At 45.9% G+C, this 4,647-nt stretch overlaps 1 long non-coding RNA gene and 1 pseudogene across 2 annotated transcripts in view; one reads left to right on the forward strand and one right to left on the reverse strand.

Annotated features, from left to right (window-relative positions):
• Positions 1-4,647, forward strand: part of LOC119472634 — a 29,347-nt gene that overhangs the window by 7,333 nt on the left and 17,367 nt on the right. The window lies entirely within an intron of this gene.
• LOC108311004 lies at positions 2,791-4,283 on the reverse strand (annotated as a pseudogene). Its single transcript, XR_001828014.2, has one exon. The product of XR_001828014.2 is annotated as a myeloid leukemia factor 2-like (transcript).

Raw genomic sequence — 4,647 nt, forward strand, 5'->3', positions numbered from 1 at the left:
GTCAATTCGGCTTTTGAAATTTGTGTATGCTTCACGAAGTTCTTGTGTTGTGTTTTTCATCAATTCATTTATATTCCTTTCTAAGCTGTTTATTCTTGTTAGCATTTCATCAAAGCTTTTTCAAGGTTCTTAGTTTCTATGCATTGGGTTAGAACATGTTCTTTTAGCTCAGAGACGTTTCTTTTTACCTACCTTCTGAAGCCTGTTTCTGTCAATTCATTAGACTTGTTCTCCATCCAGCCTTGTTCCCTTGCTGATGAGGAGTTGTGATCCCTTGGAGGAGGAGAGGCATTTTGGTGTTGGGTGCTTTCATCCTTTTTGCACTGGTTTCTTCCCATCTTTGTGGATTTATTTACCTGTGGTCTTTGTAGTTGGTGACTTTCAGATGGGGTCTGAGTGGATGTCCTGTTTGTTGATGATGAACTTATTTCCTTCTGTTTCTTAGTTTTCCTTCTAACAGTCAGGCCCCTCTGCTGTAAGACTGCTGGAGGCCCACTCCAGACCCTTCTTGCCTGGGGATCACCTGCAGTGGCTGCACAACAGTAAGGGTTGCTGCCATTTTCTTCTTCTGCTATCTTTGTCCCAGCAGGATACCCACCAGATGTCAGTCTGAGCTCTCCTTTATGAGGTGACTCTTTGGATATATGGGGGTCAGGGAGCTGCTTGAGGAGACAATCTGTTCTTTATAGGAGCTCAGGTACTGAGTTGTGAGCTCCATTGTTCTGTTTAGAGTTGCTGGGCAGGTGTATTTAAGTCTGCTGCAGCAGAACTCATAACCGCCTTTTTTTCTGCAGGTGCTCTGTCCCAGGAAGGTAGGGCTTTATTTATAAGTTTCTGTGATGCTGCTGCCTTTTTTCAGGGATGCCCTGCCCAGTGAGGAGGCAGCCTAGTCACAGTCTGCCAGCAGAGGTGTTGCTGAGCTGCAGTGGGCTTCCCCCAGCTGCCATGTGAACTTCCCTGCAGTCCTGTTTATAGGGGAATAGTTAGAACTGCCTCAGCAATGGCAGCCCACCTCTGTAATGGAGGACTCTCTCTGTAATGGCGGACTGCCTTGGCAGTGGCAGGCTGCCTCAGTAATGGCAGACTGCCTTGGCAATGACGGATGCCCCTCCCCCACAAAGCTGGACCATCCCGGGTTCAGCTGTGCTTGCTGTGAAACTCAATCCAGATCATTTCAGATGCTGGTCTTTGTGGGGAGGTGGGACCAGCCGAGCCTGATAACCTGGCTCCCTGCCTCAGTCCCCTTTTTTTTTCAATTGAATGGGTGACTCTGTCTCCCAGGCATTCCAGTTGCCAGTTGAAAAGGCGCCTGGATTTGTGTGAGATTTTGTGGGGAGAACCGCTGCGCCGACTGAAACAGCCGAGCTGGAGATTCATGGCACTTTTCTGTCTGGGAATCTCCTGGCCTGGCTCCCTATTTCAGTTACCTTTTTATCAGTTGAATGGGTAACTCTGTCCCCCAGGCGCTCCAGTCGCCAGCTGAGACGGCACCTGGACCCGTGTGAGTTTTTATGGGAGACCTGCTGCTCCGGCTGAAACAACCACACTGGAGACCTGTAGCACTCCTTCGTCCGGGAATCTCCTGGTCTGTGGGCAATAAAAATCCATCTGGAAATGTGGTGACCACTCACCCTCTGCACTCTTGCTGGGAGCTGCAATCCAGAGCTGCTCCTACTTGGCCATCTTGGATCCCCTCCTTCTTTTTTTCTTTTTTTTAAAAATACGGTGAGAGACAGGAGTCTAGTTTCATTTTTTTTACATACAAATATTCAGTTTTCCATCACCATTTATTGAAAAGACTGTGCCTTCCCCAATAAATGTTCTTGGCATCTTTGTTGAAAATAAGTTAACTGTAATATATGGATTTACTTTTGGGCCCTCCATTCTGTCCCATTCATCTGCTTGCCTGTTTTTGTGCTAGTGCCATCTTGTTTTGTTACTATAGCTCTGTAGTATATTTTGAAGTACAATAGTGTGATGCCTCTAATTTTGTTCTTTTTGCTCATGATTGCTTTGGCTATTCGGGGCTTTTTGTGGTTACACAGGAATTTTAAGATCTTTTTTCTATTTTTTTATATATTTTTTATAGGGATAGTATTGAATCTGTAGATCACTTTTAGTAATATGGTCATTTTCACAATATTCTTCCAAGAATATTAGAAACATGAACATGGAATATCTTTCCATTTTTGAATGCGTCGTCTTCAATTTCTTTCATTAGTGTTTTATAGTTTTTCTATAGTTTATAGAGAAACATCTTTAGCTTTCACCTTCTTTGTTAAATTTATTCCTAGGAATTTTTTGGGGGTAGCTATTGTAAATTGGATTGCTTTCTTGATTCCTTATTCTGCCAGTTCCTTGTTGATGTATAAAAATGCTACTGATTTTTGTATGTGGTTTTTGTATCCTGCAACTTTACTAAGCTTTTTTTTCAGTTCTAAGAGTTTTTGGTGGCACTTTTAGGGTTTTCTATATATAAGATCATATTGTTTGCAAACAGGGACAATTTGACTTTCTCCTTCCCAACTTGGATGCCCTTTATTTCTCTTGCCTAATTGCTCTGGCTAGGCAATTATCTTTTTAAAATATTGACATAATAAGATAAAAATTTTATATATTTACCTACATAGTTTCTGTTTCCAGTGCTCTTTATTCCTTTATGTAGGTTTATATTTCCAACTGTTCTTTCTGCCTAAAATATTTCCTTTAATATTTTCCGTAATGTGGATATGCTGGTCATAAGTCCTTTCAGCTTTTTAATATCTAAAAGGTCTTTATTTTGTCTTATTATTTTTTTTCTTTTTTCCAGTCTCCTTTATTCCATAAACACCTAGTTACAAGTTGCACAAATCAAAAAATAAGGGTGTAGGGAAGAGTCTTGTGATGTGTGTGGACAGGAGGAGGGAGAAAGAGTTGGGAACCAGTCTGCTCCTTTCACAGCCCTGGACAGGGCTACGGCTCCTCAATGGGGGCTCTGAGGAAGAGGTGGGCAAAGATCCAGGGTAGCTGAGGGATGGAGGAGGCCCCTAAACCCAGAGCTCACCCCAAAAGACCCTTCAATGCATGGCAGGAATAGAATGGGAAAGCTGAGGGCGTTTGATTTGAAGACGGAGTGGCAGAATGAAAAATCAAGTTAGTAGATGCAGAGGCGGAGTCATCATGGTAAGGGGATTAAAGAAGGAAAGGAAAAAGTAGGGAAAGGGTGCAGTGAAAGGTTCTCCCTGAGACCCCCAGGGAGAGGTGGGGGCCGGCTTGCCTGATAATTTACTATTAAATTGGGGATGGGATTCAGAGAGGAAAAAGTTATTTCAGGGGATGATTTCTCAGCCTCTCAGCCTGTACAAGAGAGGCTGAGGGCCCAGGGCCCTCACCATAGCGGCGGGACTGTAGGGAAGGGGAGTCCTCAGGTCCCTGGATGGCCAGGTGGGGAGGTCCCTCTGCTCTTCGTCCCCCCGCCCCTGAGGACTCAAGCCGCCGAAACTCCAGGGGGCGCTGCTGCCGGAATCGGGACGTCTCCCGCCGCCACTCGTCATCAAACGCTGCGGCCTCACTCTCATCCAGGTTGATATAGTCCTACCGCTCCTCCTGGTCCCCTGTGCGCTGGTTTCGGGAGCGCTGGAGGATGTGAGCCCTGTCCCGGAGGTGATGCCCGATGGACATCTGTTCCAGTCCACTGTCTGAATCCCGAACAATCCTCCGTGTCTCCCGGATCCCGCCTGGTGCCGAGCGCATCTCTGATGTCTCTTGGTAAACCTTGGGGGCACCATCGCCGGTATTGGAATAGGAGACAGTAGAAAATGAGAAGGTCTGGCAATTGCCTCCAGCTGTCATGTGTTCCATGTTACCAATCATGTCGTTCATCATCCCAAACATGTCCATGAAGCCACCCGACATTCCCAGCATCACAAAGGGGGAGACAGCTCCAGTCTGCTGCATCCTGCTGCTGGCAGGCCTGGTCCCTGGCATGTTGCCATCTGTGATGCTGAGGAAGGGGCTATATCCAAAGCCACCTGGCAACATACGGCTGATATGCTGACGGTGAATAGCAAAGGGGTCCATCAGGAACATGGGATCCTCAGGCTCCACATCCCTCATGAAGCGGAACATCCTGATCTCAGCTCCAGGGGTCTCCACACAGTGCCCGATTTGGGCTCAGCGGCCCATCTGGCCGGTTTCGCTTCCCGGTGCGCTGCAGGGTCAGGGTCTCAGCCCGGGACGCGGGGATTGGTCCGAGCTCAAGCTCCGCGGCCTCCCGCGCCGCCTCCTCCCACAGCTGCCACCTGTGTACCTATTTTGTCTTATTTTTTAAGATATATTTATTTATTTAGAGATGGAATCTAACTATGTTGCCCAGGCTGAACTCAAACTCCTGGGCTCAAGTGATCCTCCCACCTCAGCCTCCTGAATAGCTGGGATTACAGACATGCACCACCATGTGCTGGCTTAAAAGATATCTTAATACACAATTTTAGGTTGACAGCTTTTTCTTTTTAAGTATTTTAAAGCTGTTGTTCCACTGTTTTCTTTTGTTTACCTTGTCTCTGCAAGAAATGTTTATCATGATTATCTCCTTTCTTCTGTACATATAATATCTGCTTTCTCCCCTGGCTGCTTTTTTTTTTTTTTTTTTTTTTTTTTTTTTTTTTT

This window comes from Cebus imitator, unplaced genomic scaffold (genome assembly GCF_001604975.1).
Source record: "Cebus imitator isolate Cc_AM_T3 unplaced genomic scaffold, Cebus_imitator-1.0 Scaffold110, whole genome shotgun sequence".
Taxonomy (NCBI): domain Eukaryota; kingdom Metazoa; phylum Chordata; class Mammalia; order Primates; family Cebidae; genus Cebus; species Cebus imitator.